The 22194-nt window shown below is 41.7% G+C and overlaps 1 protein-coding gene across 3 annotated transcripts in view; it reads right to left on the minus strand.

Annotated features, from left to right (window-relative positions):
• Positions 1-22194, minus strand: part of LOC104106750 (B3 domain-containing protein LOC_Os12g40080-like) — a 125473-nt gene that overhangs the window by 36541 nt on the left and 66738 nt on the right. The window lies entirely within an intron of this gene.

Below are 22194 nucleotides of genomic sequence, written 5' to 3' on the forward strand. Positions count from 1 at the left end.
TGTGTAAATAGTAGTCTTTACTTAATTAAATTATTTGATATATATATATATATATATATATATATATATATATATATTGTGAATTGTTAGATAAAAATATTAAAGGATGGAAATCTCATATGCTTGAATTTTTATTTAAATTAATTAATTGTTAAGAGAAATTATTCTTCCTCCCGAATTTATCTTGTAATGAATATACTCTCTTTCTGGAGGTACATAAGAAAATGTCCTCTTTTCATGTGGAGCGGGCCGAACACCTCGGCAGGATAGATGCATCTATGGATCGTGCCGAACGTCCCTTGGCAATAATTGTGCTTGATAATAATAATAATTACTCGATACTTGGACAGTTTATTGCATCTTGTAAAGCTATTTGATAAATTGGAAATTTATTGAAATTGAATTGCATCTTGTAAAGCTATTTGATAAATTGGAAGTTTTATTGAAATTGAAGGATTTAATTAATAGATTGGAAATTGTTGCATTTGAAGGAATTTTATTATTTCTGCTAATTGTATAAAATTATTGTTAACTCTGTGAATCATCCTGATTTGGTTAATTATAATTTATTCCACTTATTATTGATGACCCTTAGTGAGTGTCAAAGTCGGCCAACTCGTCTCTACCACTTCGAGATTAGGCTTGATACTTACTGGGTACACGTTGTTTACGTACTCATACTACACTTGCTGTACTTTTTGTGTAGGACCTAAGGCAAGTACTAGTGGGGAACCTATCGCCTTGCACCCATGTTATCTGGGGGCATAGTAGTGAGATGCCTTTCTGAGCCGTTCTGCAGCTACCAATGTCTCTCCTTGTATTTTTCATTCTGTCTATTTTTATTTCAGACAATATTTGAGGTTTTGTATAATCTACTAGATGCTCATACATTTGCGACACCGGGTCTTGGCACACACATTGGTAGAATTTGGTGTCTTATTATTTTTCTTGGATTTAAATTTTATCGATATATGTTTAATGTATTAGTTGGCTTGCCTAGCTATAGTGTTGGGCGCCATCACGACCTCTAGGTTAAATTGGGTCGTGATAACATGGTATCAGAGCACTAGATTCACGTAGGTCTCACAAGTTATGAGCAGACCTAATAGAGTCTTGCGGATCGATACAAAGACGTATGTACTTATCTTCGAGAGGCTATGGGGTGTTAGGAAACTACCTTTCTTCATATTCCATCATGCAATTAATGTAGTACTAAATATCCTTCTTTTATTCTCTCACAGATGGTGAGAACGCGCTCTAATGAGGTTCTAAATCAGAGAAGAGCTACTCCCCCAATTGCTAGAGGCCGAGGCAGAGGACGAGGGAGGGCTCCTGCCTGTGGTAGAGGGCGAAGACGTCCCAGGACTGTTCCAGTTATGCCGCCAGTGGGTCCAGCAGAGAACCCCTTGTTGAGGAACATGATGATGTGCTTGTGGAAGAGCCAGCTTCGGTGAATTTCACATCTGCACCAGGATTTCAGGATGTCATGGGTCGTATGCTGCGGTTCATGGACAATATGACTCAGGCCGATTTATTTCCGGCAGACCCAACCATATCTCAAGCGGGCGGGGGAGCATAGACCCCTACCACACAGGCTCATGGACAGGTGACTGTTGTATATCAGACTCAGACCCAGGGTGCACTACCCGTGGGTGGAGCCTAGCTAGTGGCAACAACTACACTTGAGCCCAGGCAAGCTATAGTCACTGATCCGTAAAAACTATTGGACAGATGGACTAGACTACATCCTCCTATTTCTGGGGGTGAGCGACATGAGGATCCCCGGGATTTCATTGATCGGTGCAAGGATAAACTGTACAACATGAGGATATTGGAGACTCATGGGGTAGACTTTCCTACTTTTCAGCTAGAGGGAAGAGCCCGTAGATGGTGGCAGTCTTATGTTCTTAGCAGACCAACAGATTCTCCTCACATAACTTGGGACAGGTTCACCCGTATCTTCCTGGACATGTATATTCCCCCCTCCTAGAGGGAAGACTTGAGGTTTCAGTTTGAGCAGCTCCAGCAGGATCAGATGTCAGTGACCGATTATGAGGCGAGGTTTTCTGAGTTATCTCGCCATGCACTTATGATACTACCTACTTAGGCGGAGAGAGCGCAGAGGTTTTTTGCGGGTTTACATACTGACATTCAGGCTACTATAGCTCGAGAGGTTGAGATGGGTACTTCTTATGAGCTAGTCGTGGAGATAACCCACATGATTGAGGGTGTACGTCAGCAGAGCCGAGAGTAGGTTACGAGAGATAAGCGGTTTAGGTATTCCAGAGAGTTCATAGGTGTTCCATCTGGGGGCAGAGGTCAGTTCGTGAGAAGGTAGTCCAACAGGCCCCCACATCCAGCACCACCGCTTCCTCGGGGTAATCCAGTGTGACCTTATTTCAGTGCTATACCAGAGAGTTATTATCGCCCACCAGCTATTCAGGGTTCTTCTAGTGGGTATTCAGGTCACCAGGGCCAGACTTCTAGTCAGTAGCTTATCGCACCGAAAAGTTATTACGAATGCGGGGACCCCAGTCACATGCAGAGATTCTGCCCCAGACTGCGGGGTAGACTAGTGCAACAGGTTCAACAGCCTATGATTACCGCACCAGTTGCTCCACCAGTAGTCTGACTACCAAGAGGTGGATGACAGGTGGGTAGGGGCCATCCTAGAGGTGGAGGTCAGCCAGGCGGAGGCCAGCCAGTTGGTGCTCCAACTCGGTTCTATGCTTTTCCGGCCAGACCAGATGCAAAGGCCTTAGATGCCGTGATTACAAGTATTATTTCTGTTTGTGGCAAAGATGCCTTAGTATTATTTGATCCAGGATCTATGTATTCATATGTGTCATCTCTATTTGCTCCATTCCTAGGTGTTTCTCGTGAGTCCTTGAGTACTCCTGTTTATGTGTCCACTCCTGTGGGCGATTCTGTTGTTGTGAACTAGATATACCGATCCTATATTATTATATTCTATGGTTATGAAACTAGAGCAGATCTCCTATTGCTTGAGATGACCGATGTTGAAATTATTCTGGGCATGGACTGGTTATTTTTATATCATGCTATTCTGTATTGTCATGCCAAGACTGTTACCTTGGCTATTCCAGCATTTCCTAAGTTGGAGTGGAAGGGTTTGTCTGTTAGTTCATTTTATCGAGTTATTTCTTTTATAAAGGCTCAACACATGGTTGAGAATGGTTGTTTGGCTTACCTAGCTCTAGATACCCTGCCTATATCTATCCCACCGTATCGCATGGCTCTGAAAGAATTAAAAGAAAAACTTGAGGAGTTACTAGCCAAAGGGTTCGTCAGGCCAAGTGTATCGCCTTGGGGTGCACCGGTATTATTTATGAAGATGTAGGATGGAAGAATGCGGATGTGTATTGATTATCGCTAACTGAACAAAGTCACTATTAAGAACAAGTACTCGTTGCTGCGTATTGATGATCTATTTGACCAGTTGCAGGGTGCTATGGTGTTCTATAAGATCGACTTGAGGTCAGGGTACTATCAGTTGAAGATTCGGGATTCGAATGTTCCGAAGACTGCTTTTCAGACTAGATATTGTCGGTATGAGTTTTCGGTGATGTCCTTCGGTTTAACTAATGCCCGACAGCCTTTATGGATTTGATGAACAGGGTATTCAGGCCATATATTGATTCGTTTGTCATTGTATTCATTGATGACATTTTGATCTACTCACACAGTAAGGAGGAGCATGAGCAGCATATGAGAGTAGTGCTTCAGACATTGCGGGAACAAAAGCTATATGCTAAGTTCTCTAAATATGAGTTCTGGATTGAATCTGTAGCTTTTTTGGGGCATATTTTATCGGGCGAGGGCATTAAAGTTGATCCCAGAAAGATTGAGGCAGTTCAGAATTGGCATCATGCCACTTCGGCGACTAAGATCAGGAGTTTTCTAGGTTTAGTAGGTTATTATCGTCGGTTCGTGGAAGGTTTTTCAACTATTGCAGCACCTTTGACCAAATTAACCTAGAAGGGTGCTCCGTTCTGATGGTCCGATGATTGTGAAGTGAGCTTTCAGAAGCTCAAGACAACATTGACTACAACACCAGTGTTAGTACTGTCTTTCGGTTCGGGAATGTATACAGTGTATTGCGATGCTTCACGCATTGGCTTGGGTTGTGTATTGATGCAGGAAGGGCAAGTTATTTCATATGCTTCACGTCAGCTGAAGTCCCACGAGAAGAATTATCCAGTACGTGATTTGGAATTAGATGCGATTGTTCACGCTCTAAAGATTTGGAGGCATTATCTTTATGGGGTGTCTTGTGAAGTTTACACTGATCATCACAGCTTGCATCATTTGTTCAAGCAGAGGGACCTAAATTTGAGAAAACGCAGATGGCTTGAGTTACTGAAAGATTATTATATTACTATCCTATATCATCCGGGCAAGGCAAATGTGGTTGTAGACGCCTTGAGTAGAAAGGCTGAGAGTATGGGTGGTTTGGCTTTAATTTCAGCAGAGGAGAGGTCATTGGCTTTAGATATTCAGTCCTTAGCCAACAGACTTATGTGGCTGGATATTTTCAGAGCCCAGCCAAGTTCTTACATGTTTTGTAGATCAGTCTTCACTATTTGAGCAGATCAAGGCTCGCCAGTATGATGATCTACACTTAATGGTTCTTCGAGAAACGGTACTACAGGGTGGTGCCAAGGAAGTTACTATTGGAATGGATGGTATTCTGCGACTCCAGGATCGTTTATGTGTTCCTAATGTGGATGGACTGAGGAAAAAGATCCTAGAGGAAGCACACAGTTCCCGGTATTCTATTCATTCAGGTGCTACAAAGATGTATCGTGATTTGAGGCAACATTTTGAGGAAGCGACTTGGGATACCGAGGAAAGCATGCGGAGCAGATATCCACACTTATTCGGCACTCCAGGTACAATTCTAAATCCTTTCGAGGACGAACGTTTGTTTAAGAGGTGGAAAATATAATGATCCAACTGGTCATTTTAACTTTTAGAACCCCGTTCCTTAAAAATAATATTTTGCGTATGTGTTTTTAATGATTTATGACTTACGGGGATGGTTGGTTCGGGATTTGGAAGTGTTTGCGTTGAAATGGAAACACTTAGTTCCTTAAGTTGGCTTTAAAAGGCCAAGTTTGACTTCGGTCAACATTTTGAGAAAATGACCCCGGAATAGAATTTTGACGATTCCAACAGCCCCGTATGGTGATTTTGGATTTAGGAGCTTGTTCGGAATTTTATTTGGAAGTCCGTAGTTAAATTAGGTTTGAAATGGCTTAAATAGGAATTTAAAGTTTGGAAGTTTGACCGGGGAGTTGACTTTTTGATATCGGGGTTGGAATCCAGTTCCGAAAATTTTCATAGCTCCGTTAGGTTATTTATGACTTGTGTGCAAAATTTGAGGTCAATCGGACTTGATTTGATAAGTTTCGACATCGAATGTAGAAGTTGGAAATTTTAAGTTTCATTAAGCTTGAATTGGAGCATGATTCATGATTTTAGCATCGTTTTATGTGGTTTGAGATTTCAAATAAGTTCGTATGATGTTTTAGGACTTGTTGGTATATGTGGTTGAGGTCCCGAGGGCCTCGGGTGAGTTTCGGATGGTTAACAGATCAAAAATTAGACTTAAAAAGCTGCTGCAACTTTTCCTCTTCTGTTGGACATTCTGGGCTGTGATCGACCTAGATATTGAGCTCAGATATCGAGCCCAAGGTTGATGAGGCTCAGGCTCGAGCTTGTGTATCGAAGTCACGATCGAAGGTCCAGCTGGAGGACCTTGATCAAAGGTCCAACTCGAGGGCCATGATCGAATGCAAGGCTCGAGGGCAAGGATCAAGACCCAAGATCGAGGGTCACGATTGAAGGCACAGGCTCGAGGCCATGATCGAGGCCAGGACCGAGTCTCAGTCTCGAGGCCATGACCAAAGTCCAGAATCGAGGTCCACGATCAAAGCCGCGATAGGGGCTCAATTCTGAAGGCTGCTTGGGCAGTTTATAAAAGAAGGTATTTGTCCCATTTGTCATTTTTGACGAACTTGAGCTTGAGCAGAGGCGAATTTTGACGGATTTTCAAGGGAAAAACATTGGGGTAAGTGATTCTAATTCGGATTTGGTCTATACACACAAATATATCATTGCTTTCACCATAAGTTAGTGTTTTGAGATTGAAAGTTGGGAAATTTTTTAGAAATCTCATAGAAACGGATTTTTGAGATTTCAGTATCGATTCAGAGTCGGATTTGAGTGAAACTGGTATGGTTGTACTCGTAATTGAATGGGTTGTCGTATTTCGTAACTTTTGCCGGATTCCGAGATGTGGGCCCCACGGACAAAGTTTTAATTAATTTCGGGATTTTTATTGAAAAAAATAGTATTTTCTTATAGAATTGATTCCTATAAATTTTAGTGATTGTATCAAATTAGTTTTGGTTAGATTCGAGCCAATCGAAGTTCGATAATCGAGGAAAAGGTCTACTAGTGGATTAAATTGGAGCAAGACGAGGTAAGTCTCTTGTCTAATCTTGTGAGGGGGATATTACACCATAGGTGATTATATTAAATAAATATTTCTAATTGTGGGGGCTACGTAAGTACGAGGTGACGAGAGTCCGTGCGTAGCTACTATTAATGCTAAAGTCCGGGTAGTTTAGGACTCAAAAGCATGAATTACTTGTGTAAATGGCAGTCTTTACTTAATTAAATTATTTGATATATTTATATATATGTTGTGAATTGTTAGATAAAAATATATATATATATATATATATATATATATATATATATATGTTGTGATATGTTAGATAAAAATATTAAAGGATGAAAATCTCATATGCTTGAATTTCTGTTTAAATTAATTAATTGTTAAGAGAATTTTTTTTTTCCTCCCGAATTTATCTTGTAATAAATATACTCTCTTTCCGGAGGTACATAAGAAAATGTCCTCTTTTTTTGTCAAGCGGGCTGAACACCTCGGCACTATAGATGCATCTATGGATCGTGCCGCACGTCCCTCGGCAGTGTACATAAAACTCTAAATCGGGTTGTACGACCTCGACAACAATCGTGCTTGATAATAATAAAAATTACACGATACTTGGACAGTTTATTGCAGCTTGTAATGCTATTTGATAAATTGGAAATCTATTGAAATTGAATTGCAGCTTGTAAAGCTATTTGATAAATTGGAAGTTTTATTGAAATTGGAAGATTTAATTAATAGATTGAAAATTACTGCATTTGAAGGATTTTTACTATTTCTGCTAATTGAATAAAATTACTGTGAATCATGCTGATTTGAATAATTATAATTTATTCCATTTATTATTGATGACCCTTAGTGAGTGTCAAAGTCGGTCATCTCGTCTCTACCACTTCGAGATTAGGCTTGATACTTACTGGGTATACGTTGTTTATGTACTCATAATACACTTGTTGCACTTTTTGTGCTGGACCTGAGGCAAGTACTAGTGGGGAACCTATCGCCTTGCACCCACGTTATCCAGGGGCATAGTGGTGTGCTGCCTTTCTGAGCCGTTCTGCAGCTACCAGTGTCTCTCCTTGTATTTTTCATTCTATCTATTTTTATTTCAGACATTATTTGAGGTTTTGTATAATCTACTAGACGCTCATACATTTGTGATACCAGGCCTTGACACACACATTGGTAGAATTTGGTGTCTTATTATTTTTCTTGGATTTAAATTTTATCGATATATGTTTAATGTATTAGTTGATTTGCCTAGATATAGTGTTGGACACCATCACGACCTATATGTGAAATTGGGTCGGGACACCTCAAGTGCTCAAATATTACAACATATCACAAATTGCACATCAAGTGCTCAAATATTACAACATATCACAAATTTTACATCAAGTGCTCAAATATTACAACATATCAAAAATTGCACATCAAGTGCTCAAATATTACAACTTGCCACAAAAATCAACAATACATTATTTTTGCACAATAAGGAGCCCATGGCTCGACCATAATGTGCATAAAATCTTACCAAAATATTCGGGAGTGAACAACTCAACAAAATAATATTTTACTTTTTAACACTTTACCTCAGTATGATTTACGGCCTTTATAACTCAATATCAATTTCAACAACATGAACTGGAAAGTAATTCATCAAGGAACAAGGCCTTCTTTAATCTAAATTTTTGGCGAATAGATTAATGCCTCATTTTAAAATTATTTAATAAATTATTTGTAAATGAATAATCCATAATGAAATTATCTCCAGAAAATATCAACTCAACAAAAACACGGGATTCACATAAAATCAAGGTGGCAATCACACCAAATCATCATAGGGAGCTATTGGAATCATCAAAACTCCATTCCGAGGTCGTTTGCTCAAAAGTCAACTCTCCGGTCAACTCTTTTCTTTTAAGCTTCTTAAATAAGAATTGTTCTTCCAATTTGATCCTGAATCATCCGAAAATCAAACTCGACCACACACGCAAGTAATAATATGTATTACGAAATTGATCGGGACCTTAAGTCGATGAATGGGGAGTTAATTCTTAAAACGACAAGTCTGGTCATTACATTCTTCCCCTCTTAAAACATACGTTCATCCTCGAACGTGGCAAGAATTATTCCGAGGACATTAAATTCGTGAGGGTATTTACTATACACATACTCTCGGGTGATTCTATGTCACCGCAAATTTAACACGGATCCGACAATGCCATCTCAGTTAAAGATTACTTCTTTCATCCATACTTATAAACTTTAAAACCAAAATTCTTACACTCCAAACATTTTAAAGAGGCCTGAATTTTCTCATCAACACACAGTATTAGTCTCAACCGGCTGTAGCAACTCGTACCTACGCACACATCATTCGTACGCCCATAATCATATCTCTGGTCATAATAGATGTTCATAATTAATTCCATCATCATCAATTAACCTCAAATTAATCAAACCTTCATTTTGAATTTTCACAACACTGACAGCAAAATGTGAGGCATGAAAACCTCATAATTATTTACCCGACTTAACGAGTCATATTTAACGCCACCCGGACACTCACCTCGTGGGCTAACACTCAAAAATTACAGCACGAAATGGCTAAATATGCACAGAAAACATATACAAGAATTATCAAATAAGCATAACATGCATGACTCCATATTAGTACAATAGTACAAATTTTAATTTCACAAAGGGAGAAAATACATGAATTTAACCACAAGGATCTCATCCTGATATAACTTCCACCGCGACACGTAGCCCGGGTTAAACATATCAAATCACATTAAAATACGAGGATCCCATCCTGAACTCTGAATCACAAGTATTATGCACATTGTGCCAACTGAAACTTTTCATTTCTTTTTCTTCTTTTAATAAATTCCGTCAAATAAATTCACAACACATAATGAACCCTCATACCGGTAGGGCATATAATTTATAAAATTGAAATCAATTATCTCGAAATTACATCAAAACCTACTGTAGTGATTAATAGAAAGTCAATTTTGGACTCACAACCCTCAATAGTGTTCAAAACAAAACGATAGACACGGGCTAGCACCATCGAATCTCCCAACAGGGATAAACACGTGAGTGGTGTACAAATCACAAACTCGCCCTATATGGAGCACGATAGGAGGTCTCACCTCGTATTCAGAAGTGAATCAAAATAAGAATAATGCTCATTTTATTATAATATAAATCATGCATGTAACGACACCATCTGGTGTATTGTCCTCAGCCAAGTCATAACAATTATATCGACAGTCCAGGCCTCCCTCTCTTGGGTGCCCTATACCCACCTGTCCTCCACCCCTGACTGGCTATGCACGTGGAGTATTAACTGGAATAAAGCCTGTAGCCTTGAGTGTTCTAATTAAATCCACCCCTCCCAAGTCTGGGACAATTTCTCATGATGTGCCTAGTATCACCAAACTCATCACAACCCCTCTGCGGGCGCGACTGCTCATACCGAGTATGTGCCGGATAACTGGAATAACCACTGTAAGAACCCCGTGCCGGTGGTGCACTAAAAGTATTAACTGGAGTACTGCGAGTACTTTGAATTTCAGACTGGGCTGACCGACTGTCCGACCCTCCGCCATGATGAGTCATAGCTGCAGAGTAGAATCCACTGAATCCTCCAGAGTTCCAAGACCTTTTGGTATCCTTAGACTCCTTTTCCTCACTTCGAACACATTCTATCATTTTGGAAATCTCTACTACTTGATGAAAGGGAATGTCAGTCTGCAACTCTCGAGCCATACTTATTTGAAAATCATAATCGAGCCCTTCGATGAATCTACGGACTCACTCTCTAACTGTAGAAACCAAGATAGGTGCTTGGAGGTCTAACTCACTGAACCTGATAGCATATTCTGACATCGTCATGGTGCCTTGATGCAACCGTTCAAACTCTGTACGCCACGCATCCTGGAGGGTCTGGGGAATATACTCCATCAAAAACATCTTTGAAAACTGATCCCATGTTGGTGGTATTGCATCAGCTGGTCTACCCTCTTCATAAACTTGCCATCATTGATACGCTACTCCTGACAGCTAAAATGGAGTAAAGGTAACTCAGCTAACTTCAGCAATACCCATGGTGCGGAGAATATGGTGATACTTTTCTAAGAACCTCTGGTCATCCTCTATAGCTGTGCCACTGAAAGTAAGTGGATTATACCTATTAAATCTTTCAAGTCTCTTTTGTTCTTCTTCTGATGCCTCTAGCCTGACCTCAGTCTGAATCAAAATAATAGGATGTACCGGTACTATACATAGAACTTGACCAATGTGAACCTGCTGCTCTGGATTACAGGCGGTAGGAGTCTGAACTCCTCCCCCAATCTGTGAAATATTTGGTGAAACGGATATCAATCCTGTTTGAGTTAATGTACCAAACATATTCAGGAACTGTGCTAAAATCTATTGAAGTCCGAGGTTGACAACAGGTGTCTCCGGTACCTGTCCCCCAACCGGAGCTACTGGCAGCTCCTCAACTGCTACTCTGACAGGTGCTCTGGCTATGGCACGTTTCCTTCCTCGGCATCTACCTCGGCCTATACTTTGACCCCGGCCTCTTGCGGTCCTAGCAGAATGCGCGGGTGTCTGCTCAGCTAACCCGGTAGCGCGTCTCCTCACCACCCGTGAGAGAATAGAGATACAAAGGCTCAAACTCCAAAATCAAAAAATTCTGCACAACAGGAATGAAAGAAGTGGAAATTTCCTAACAGTTCTTTAGCTTCTCAAAGATAAGTACAGACGTCTCCTTACCGACCCGCAAGACTCTACCAAACTCGTTCGTGACTCGTGAAACATATGAACCTAGATCTCAGATACCAACTTGTCACGACCCAAAACCCCCACCACAAACACCGTGATGGCACTTAGTCTCTAAGATTAGGTAAGATGATTACAATTACATTTCGAGCCATTTTTTAAAACTTATAATTATAACATAAGCGTCGAAACCAAAAGCGAAAACAAATATAACAACCTCCCAAGACTAGTAATACTGAGTCACGAACTCTAACTGGATACATGGTATGATCTCAAAGATCGAATATACAATACTGTTCGAATAAGAGTTGACAGTACAATATAACGGAAAGACTCCAAGGGACCATGACGACCAAGCAGCTCTACCTTGAATCCTTGAGATCAACACACTAACTCTACCTGAGTTCGATATCTCTAATACCTGGCTCTGCATAAAAATGTGCAAAAGTGTAGTATGAGTACACCACAATCGGTACACAGTAAGTATCAAGACTAACCTCGGTAGATTAGTGACGAGGTACAGTCAAGACACTCACTAGTCAAATAACCTATGCAATATAACATACAAATATATTAGAACAACAAATAGCAGTGATGGCAACAATAATCAACTTGTGACATTAATAGCAAGGCAACAGGAACACCATAAATATTGCTCAAACGAATGATAAACACAAGTACAACCAATTAATCCAGTCCTTCAATTATAAATCATTCACATATAATTCTTTCTAATAAATACCCTCCAAATATATTTCTTCAAATAAATATTGTCACAACCCAAAATCTCACTTGTCGTGATGGCGCCTGTCTCAATACTAAGCAAGCCGACAATCTCAATAAACCACCATACCTTTTAAGTTTGGAAACATGATAATTAAATTTAGCGGAAGAAATCTCACAAATAAAAATATAACACTCCCAAAACCCGGTGTCGCGGAGTATATGTGCATCTAAAATGATTTTAATGTTTGATTGATAAAAACCACTGTAATGACCCGACCGGTCGTTTTGAGAGTTATAGCCCCATTTTCCCATTTTTACTTATTTTTGTGTTATTCAGCTATATTATATTATATTATATGGGATTATTTGGTTCGGGACCGGAGTGGTTTCAGAGTGAATTGAGACACTTAGTCTCTTAAGTAGAAACTTAAGTTGGAAAAGTCAACCAGATGTTGACTTGTGTGTAAAAGATCTGGGATTTGAATTCTGATGGTTCCGTTAGATCCGTTAGTTAATTTTGGACTTAGGGGTGCGTCTGAAATGTGATTTGGAGGTCCGTGGTAGAATTAGGCTTGAATTGGCGAAATTGAAAATTTGGCAATTTCGGTTGGCAGTGAAAAGTTTGATTTCGGGGTCGGAATGGAATTTTGGAAGTTGGAGTATGTTTGTAGTGTCATTTGTCAGGTGTGTGCAAAATTTGAGGTCATTCGGATGTGGTTTGGTTGGTTTCGACATTAGCTGTCGAATTTGAAAATTTAGAAGTTCTTAGGCTTGAATCCGAGGGTAATTTGGTGTTTGGAGGTTGTTTTGAGTGATTCGAAGGTTCGACTAAGTTTGTATGTTGATATATGAATTGCTGGTATTTTTGGTTGAGGTCCCGAGGGACTCGGGATGATTCCGGGTGGTTAACGGATTTGTCGAAGTTGGAATTTGCAGTTGGAGCTGCTGCTTCTACTATTTCCGCACCCGCGGAAGGAAGAGTCACAGGTGCGAGGCCACTGGTGTGGGTGGGGAGTGTGCAGGTGTGGGTGATGTTAGGCTAGGCAGGTTGCACAGGTGCGAGTGGAGGTCGCATCTGCGATCCTGCAGGTGCGAAACTTGGGGCGCAGATGCGGAAAGGGAAATGCTGAGCAGGCTTCGCAGAAGCGGAGAAAACGCGCAGGTGCGCCTTCGCAGGTGCGACGGGTTTGTCGCAGATGCGGAGTCTGAGCGGATAAGTGAGTTGCGCAGCTGCGTCTTCTTGGACCGCAGGTGCGAGTAAATGGTTGCAGGTGCGAGAAGCCTGGGCAGAGGGTACATATTGCACACTTCGCGAATTTTTGTGCATTCTTCACCATTTCTATTCGGTTTTTGGAGCTTTTGGGAGAGATTTGAAGAGGGAATCAAGGGGGTTTCATTGGGGTAAGTTACTTGAGCCCTAATACTTGTATATATGGTGATTTTTCATTGTTTAATCATTGTAATTAGTGAAAATGTGGGGTTAGGGCTTGGAATATTTGGAGAGTAATTTAAGGATTTGAAGGACCAAACGATATCGGATTTTGATGAATTTGGTATGGTTAGACTCGTGAGTGAATGAGCTAAATCCATAAATTTCTGAAATCCCTAGTTTCTACCCTAACCCCTAATTCTACCATGAAAACTCTAGATATTTGGTTGAAAATTCAAGAAATGTAATGGGTAATTGAAATAAAATGTAAGGGATATTGACTTTGCTATTGATTTTGTGCCGGGCACTCAGCCTATTTCTATTCCACCGTATCATATGTCACCGGCATAGTTGAAGGAATTGAAAGAACAACTTCAGGTACTCCTTGATAAAGGCTTTATTCGGCCTAGTGTGTCACCTTGGGGTGCACCGGTTCTATTTGTGAAGAAAAAGGATGGTTCCATGAGAATGTGTATTGATTACAGGCAGTTGAACAAGGTCACAGTCAAGAACAAGTATCCTTTGCCTCGTATTGATGATTTATTCAACCAACTTCAGGTAGCGAGGGTGTTCTCTAAGATTGATTTGAGGTCCGGTTATCACCAGCTGAAGATTCGGGATTCAGATATTCTTAAAACAGCTTTCAGGACCCGATATGGCCATTATGAGTTCTTGGTGATGTCTTTTGGGCTGACCAATGCCCTAGCAACGTTCATGCATTTGATGAACAATGTATTCCAGCCCTATTTGGACTCATTCGTTGTTGTATTCATTGATGACATCCTGGTGTACTCTCGTATCCAGGAGGAGCACGCTCAACATTTGAAGATTGTATTACAGAGATTGAGGGAGGAGAAGCTTTATGCAAAATTCTCCAAATGTGAGTTTTGGCTCAGTTCAGTAGCATTCTTGGGGCACGTGGTGTCTAGTGAGGCTATTCAGATGGACCTAAAAAAGATAGAGGCAGTGCAGAGTTGGCCCAGACCGTCCTCAGCCACAAAGATTAGGAGTTTTATTGGTTTGGAGGGTTACTACCGTCAATTTGTGGAGGGATTTTCATCTATTGCATCGCCATTGACCAAATTGACCCAAAAGGGTGCTCCATTCAGGTGGTCGGATGAGTGTGAGGAGAGCTTTTAGAAGCTCAAAACTGCTTTGACCACAGCTCCAGTGTTAGTTCTGCCATCAGCTTCAGGTTCTTACACCGTGTATTGTGATGCCTCGAGGATAGACATTGGTTGTTTTGATGCAGGAGGGTAGGGTGATGGCCTATGCCTCTCACCGGATGAAGACCTATTAGAAGAACTATCATGTACATGATCTTGAGTTAGCATCCATTGTTCACGCCTTGAAGATTTAGCATCATTATTTGTATGGGGTTCATTGTGAGATCTATACAGATCACTAGAGTATGCAGTATCTATTAAAGCAGAAGGATCTTAATTTGCGTCAGCGGAGATGGTTAGAGCATCTTAAGGACTATGATATCATTATTTTGTACCATCCGGGGAAGGGCAATGTGGTGGTCGTTGCTTTGAGTCGCCGGGCAGAGAGTTTGGGGAGTTTAGCATATCTTCCAGCAGCAGCGAGACCTTTGGCATTGGATGTTCAGGCTTTAGCGGGCCAGCTTATAAGATTGGATATTTCGGAGCCTAGTCGGGTATTGGCTTGTGTGGTCTCCAGGTCTTCTCTTTATGACCGTATCAGGGAGCGTCAGTATAATGACCCCCACTTGTTCGTTCTTCAGGATAGGGTTCAGAGAGGTGATGCTAGGGATGTGACTATTGGTGATGACGGTGTGCTGAAAATGCAGGGACGGATATGTATGCTTAATGTAGATGGTCTTCGAGAGTTGATTCTTGAGGAGGCCCACAGCTCGCGGTATTCTATCTATCCAGGTGCCGTGAGGATGTACCAGGATTTGAGGTAGCACTATTGGTGGAGGTGGATGAAGAAGGATATAGTTGGGTTTATGGATCAGTGTCTCAACTGTTAGTAGGTTAAGTATGCGCATCAGAGACCGGGTGGCTTTCTTCAGAGATTGGAGATCCTAGAGTGGAAGTGGGAGCGGATCACCATGGACTTTGTAGTTGGACTCCTACGTACTTCGAGGAAGTTCGATGCTATTTGGGTTATTGTGTATCGGCTGACCAAGTCCTCGCACTTCATTCCAGTTGGTACTACTTACTCTTCAGAGCAGTTGGCTGAGATTTACATTCGAGGGATCGTTCGCCTGCATGGTGTCCCAGTTTCCATCATTTCAGATAGGGGTACTCAGTTCACATCGTAGTTTTGGAGGGCCGTGCAGCGAGAGTTGGGTACTCTGGTTGCGTTGAGCACAACTTTTCACCCTCAACCGGACGGGCAGTCCGAGCGCACTATTTGGATATTGGAGGACATGTTGCGTGTATGTGTAATTGACTTTGGGGGTTCATGGGACCAGTTTTTGCCACTCACGGAGTTTGCATATAACAACAGTTATCAGTCGAGTATTCAGATGGCTCTGTACGAGGCTTTATATGGGAGGAGGTATAGATCTTCGGTTGGATGGTTTGAGCCGGGTGAGGCTAGGCTCTTAGGTACAGACTTGGTCCAGGATGCATTAGATAAGGTGAAATTGATTTAGGAGTGGCTTCGCACGGTGCAGTCTAGGCAAAAGAGCTACGCGGATAGGAAGGTCCGTGATGTGTCTTTTATGGTTGGGGAGAAGGTTTTGCTGAAGGTATCACCCATGAATGGGTTATGAGGTTTGGGAAGAGGGGCAAATTGAGCCCCCGATTTAATGGGCCTTTTTAGGTGCTTCAGAGGATAGGAGAGGTGGCTTATAAGCTTGCCTTGCCACCAAGCTTGTCGAGCGTGCATCCAGTGTTTCATGTTTCCATGCTCCGGAAGTATATTGGAGATCTGTCCCATGTTTTGGATTTCAGCACGGTTCAGTTGGAGGGTGATATGACTTATGATGTGGAGCCGATGTCTATTTTGGATCGGTAGGTTCTAAGGTTGAGGTCAAAGGATATAGCTTCAGTGAAGGTGAAATGGAGAGGTCAGCCTGTGGAGGAGGCCACCTGGGAGACTGAGCGAGAGATGCAGAGCAGATATCCACGCCTATTCAAGACTCCAGGTATATTTCTAGACCCGTTCGAGGACAAACGAATATTTAAGAGGGGGAGAATGTAACGACCCGGTCGGTCGTTTTGAGAGATATAGCCCCATTTTCCCTAATTTCTACTTCTTTTTGTGTTATTCAACTATATTATATTATATCGGGTTAGTTGGTTCGGGACCGGAGTGCTTTCAGTGTGAATTGAGACACTTAGTCTCTTAAGTAGAAACTTGAGTTGGAAAAGTCAACCGGATATTGACCTATGTGTAAACGATCTCGGATTTAAATTCTAATGGTTATGTTAGCTCCATTAGGTAATTTTGGACTTAGGAGTGCGTCCGGAATGTGATTTGGAGGTCCGCGGTAGAATTAGGCTTGAATTGGCAAAATTGGAAAATTGGTGATTTAGGTCGGCATGGGGAAAATTTGATATCGGGATCGGAATGGAATTCCGGAAGTTGGAGTACGTTTGTAGTGTCATTTTTGACGTGTGTACAGAATTTGAGGTCATTCGAACCTGGTTTGGTTGGTTTTGGCATCGATTGCCGAATTTGGAAATTTAGAAGTTCTTAGGCTTGAATCCGAGGGCAATTTGGTGTTTGGAGGTTGTTTTGAGTGATTCGAAGGTTCGACTAAGTTTGTATGTTGATATATGACTTGTTGGTATTTTTGGTTGAGGTCCCGAGGGCCTCGGGTTGATTCCGTGTGGTTAACGGATTTGTCGAAGTTGGAATTTGCAGCTGGAGTTGCTGCTTCTGCTATTTCCGCACCTGCGGAAGGAAGAGATGCATGCGCAAGGCCGCTGGTGCGCGTGGGGAGTGCGCATGTGCGGGCGATGCCTGACTAGGCAGGTTGCGTAGGTGCGAGTTGGAGGTCGCATCTGCGAGCCCGTAGGTGCGAAACCTGGGGCACAGATGCGGAAAGGGAAATGCTGGGTAGGCTTCGCAGAAGTAGAGGAAATGCGCAGGTGCGCCTTTGCAGGTGCGACGGGTTTGCCGCAGATACGGAGTCTGGGTGGATAAGTGTGTTGCGAAGTTGCGGCTCCTTAGACCGCAGGTGAGGTCGCGCGGGTGCGAGTAAATTGCCGCAGGTGTGAGAAGCCTGGGCAGAGGGTACATATTGCACACTTCGCGAATTTTGGTGCATTCTTCACCATTTCTATTCGGTTTTTAGAGCTTTTGGGAGAGATTTGAAGAGGGAATCAATGGGGTTTCGTTGAGGTAAGTTACTTGAGCCCAAATACTGGTATATATGGTGATGTTTCGTTGTTTAATCATTGTAATTAGTGAAAATGAGGGGTTAGGTCTTGGAATATTTGGAGAGTAATTTAAAGATTTGAAGGACCAAACAATGTCGGATTTTGATGAATTTGGTATGGTTAGACTCGTGAGTGAATGAGCTTTCTAGTTTTATAAATTTTGTCAGATTTCGAGACGTGGGCCTGGGGCCGGGTTTGAGCAAATTTTGGGTTTTGGTCTAATTTTGTAGCTTTTCTTGTGGAATTCATTCCACTAGCGTATATTGATGGAATTGTACTGATTGTGGATAGATTTGGAGCATTTGGAGGCCGAGTACAGAGGCAAGAGCATTGCGGGGTAGAGATTTGACCAGTTTGAGGTAAGTAATGATTGTAAATCTAGTCCTGAGGGTACGAAACCCCGGATTTTTGTATCATCCTACTATTTTTACTAACGCACATACTAGGTGACAGGCGTGTGGGCGTGCACTATTGGGGATTGTGACTTGGTCTGTCCCGTAGCAACTGTAAAGTTGCATACTTTGTTGAAACTATATGATACTTATATGTTTTAGAAAGAGTTTCTGTAAATAGAGTTGAATGCCATGTTTGGGACTTATACCAATGCTGTTTGGAACCTTAGGGGCTTTTTCTTACTATCCTCTCATTGTTTTCGATTTAAAAATATATACTCAGTCATGTTTATACTTGTTTACCACATAACTCAGTTTTATGACTTTATTTTCATGCATATAAATATTTTGGGCCAAATGCCCTATTTTACTGAAATGCCTGAGGGGCTTGAGGGGTTTATGACTGAGTGAGGCCGAGGGCCTTATTGTGAGGATGAGTGTGGATCGGAGATGCCCGCATGCAGCATACTTTATTATTATAGCACGTGAGTTGTCCGTGCAGATTATAGCGCTTGGGTTGAGGGGAGCCCCTCCAGAGTCTATACACACCCCCAGTGAGCGCAGGTACCTACTGAGTGCGAGTGCCGAGTGCCGGGTGCCGAGTGCTGAGTGACTGGGAGGCATGAGTGATTGTGAGGAATGCGTGAGTGGAAAGAGTGATTGTGAGGCATGGCCGAGTGGCACGAGTGACTGTGAGGTTTGCACAAGGGGCTATTTATGAGTGATGTTTTGCCCGAGGGGCTGTTTATGATTTCATCATTTTTGCTCACCTTTGCATTTTTCCTCTGTTTGAAAGCTATTGAAAAATATCTTTAAATGATTTTTATTGGAATTGGGTTTAAACGAGATGTTTTGATTCAAATCCTGATTTTTAAAAGCATGTGGTATTTTACTGAGTTTTCCTGATATGCATATTATATGCTATATTGCTCGTCACTACTGCTCAGTCTTTATTTATTGTTGTTACTTACTGAGTTGGCGTACTCATGTTACTCCCTGCACCTTGTGTGCAGATTCAGGTGTAGCTGGACACGGTACCGGTTATTGATTGTTCTGGTTGCAGATTTTCTTGTGATAGCAAGGTAGCTGTTTGGCGATCGCAACCCCTGCTCTTCTACCTCTTATATTCCTCTAGTTGTATTTTGCTATTTTCCAGGCTGAGTTATCCTTGATATTGTTAGATAGATTGTAGTAGATGCTCATGAATATTGACACCTCGATGTCGGGCTTTTCCTTCTGCACTTTTATTTTGATTTGAACTCCTTTACGGAGTTTTTGTTTTATGTTAAATAACATTGAAATTATCTTTGAAATGAAAATATCGGTTTGTTTTGGAAATGAGTAGGCTTGCCTAGTTCCACGATATGCGCCATCACGACAGGGGTTAGTTTGGGCCGTGATAACCACTGTCCGAAAGTGTAGAACAATACAATAACTGAAGGAAAGAGAAACAAGGTCAGCGGACGCCAGGCAAATACCTTGATAGTCTCTAACTAGTATCACACTGAAGTCTAACAGCCGCCATGTCTGGAAGCACCTGGATCTGCACACAAGGTACAAAGTGTAGTATGAGTACAAAAAACTCAATAAGTAACAAGACTAACCTCTGGGCTGAAAATAGTGACGAGCTCCGCAGGTACAGTCTAGTATAAATAATGGTACAAAAATGTAGGCATGCTTTCAAGTTCAACAGTAAAACTCAGTACAGGTGAAGTAGTTCAATACTGTATGATATGATGAATATGACATCTTAGTAGAAATACCTCATGTAAATACTGGTCACAAATTATTCGGTCACTCGGTACAGTTTATGGCCAATCCATATATAAATACACATCGACTGACAATCAGTCACTCAGTCACTCAGTACCGTATAAGGCCAATCCAGCTCTGGGGGTAACTTATCCCCAAATATAAATGATATGGACAAGATCCATGTCCAGGTAAATTCATTACAATATAAATAAGTAAGGCAAGTCCATGCCCTGGGAAATTTATCCCGAATATGTATAATCATCTACGCTCACTGGGGGTGTATACAGATTCCGGAGGGGCTCCTTCATCCCAAGCATGATATAAAGCCTTTATGGCCTACTGCAGACGGGCAGTCCCGATCAGTATAATAATAAAGCCTATACGACCTGCTGCAGGCGGGCAACCCCGATCCATAATATATTAAATCCAATAAGGCCTGCTTCAGGCGGGTAGCCCCAATCCATTTAATGATAATATATATAAAGCCAATATGGCCTGTTGCGGCGCGCAGCTCGATCCCATAAATATCCTCACAATGGACGAATATGACTGAGTGTGAAATGTATATTTTTAAAATAATTAATTCAACAGCAACACGAACACATGTGTCCCAAAATATCGGCACGTAGGCTAAACATGATCTTTAATAAGAGCCTCATCTCAATTTCTCTAACATGTGGGGAAATACTTAGATAATAACATGATTCTCTAATTTTTCAAATCCATAGAATTTATTCAAGTCACAATTTCAATGGTGCACCTCCACACACTCGTCAACTATCGTGTGCGTCACTTCCAAACAATTTATATAACACCAATTCAGGAATTCATACCCTCAAAACCAAGTTTAAAAGTATTACTTACCTCAATCCGAGTAAAACTCTACTCCAAAATGCCTTTGCCTCTCAAATCAGTCTCCAAACATCCCGAATATAGCCACAATCAGTACAATACAATCAATATAGGCTAAAGGAATCAATTCCACAAGAAAATATGAAATTATTGCAAAAAATTCAAAATCGGCTCAAACCCGCGCTCTCGGTCCCATGTCTCGAAATCCAACAAAAGTTACAAAACCCGAAAGCCCATTTACTCACGAGTCTAACCATACCAAATTTACTCAAATCCGATAACAAAATCCCATTCAAAACCTCAAAATTCTAGCCCAAGAACATGTAGCTGGAGCTGCTGCTTCTGCTATTTTCGCACCTGCGGAAGGAAGAGACGCAGGCGCAAGGCTACTGGTGCACGTGGGGAGTGCGCAGGTGCGGGCGATGCTGGACTAGGCAGGTTGCGCAGGTGCGAGTTGAAGGTCGCATCTGCGAGCCCGCTGGTGCGAAACCTGGGGCGCATATGCGGAAAGGGTAATGCTGGGTAGACTTCGCAGAAGCAGAGGAATTGTGCAGGTGCGCCTTCGCAGGTGCGGCGAGTTTGCGGCAGATGCAGAGTCTGGGTGGATAAGTGAGTTGCGAATTTGCGGCTCCTTAGACCGCAGGTGAGGTCGCGCGGGTGCGAGTAAATGGCCGCAGGTGCGAGAAGCCTGGGCAGAGGGTACATATTGCACACTTCGCGAATTTTGGTGCATTCTTCGCCATTTCTATTCGGTTTTTGGAGCTTTTGGGAGAGAACTGAAGAGGGAATCAAGGTGGTTTCATTGAGGTAAGTTACTTGAGACCAAATACTTGTATATATGATGATGTTTCGTTGTTTAATCATTGTAATTAGTGAAAATAAGGGGTTAGGTCTTGGAATATTTGGAGAGTAATTTAAGGATTTGAATGACCAAACGATGTCGGATTTTGATGAATTTGGTAAGGTTAGACTCATGAGTGAATGAGATTTCTAGTTTTGTAAATTTTGTTAGATTTCGAGATGTGGGCCCGGGGGGGCGGGTTTGAGCAAATTTCGGGTTTTGGTCTAATTTTGTAGCTTTTCTTGTGGAATTCATTCCATTAGTGTATATTGATGGAATTGTACTAATTGTGGATAGATTTGGAGCATTTAAAGGCCAAGTATAGAGGCAAGAGCATTGCGGGGTAGAGATTTGACCGGTTTGAGGTAAGTAACGATTGTAAATCTAGTCCTGAGGGTACGAAACCCTGAATTTTTGTATCATCCTACTATTTTTACTGACGCACATGCTAGGTGACAGGCGTGTGGGCGTGCACTGTTGGGGATTGTGACTTGGTCTGTCCCGTAGCAACTTTAAAGTTGCATACTTTGTTGAAACTATATGATACTCATATGTTT

This window comes from Nicotiana tomentosiformis, chromosome 2 (assembly GCF_000390325.3).
Source record: "Nicotiana tomentosiformis chromosome 2, ASM39032v3, whole genome shotgun sequence".
Taxonomy (NCBI): Eukaryota; Viridiplantae; Streptophyta; class Magnoliopsida; order Solanales; family Solanaceae; genus Nicotiana; species Nicotiana tomentosiformis.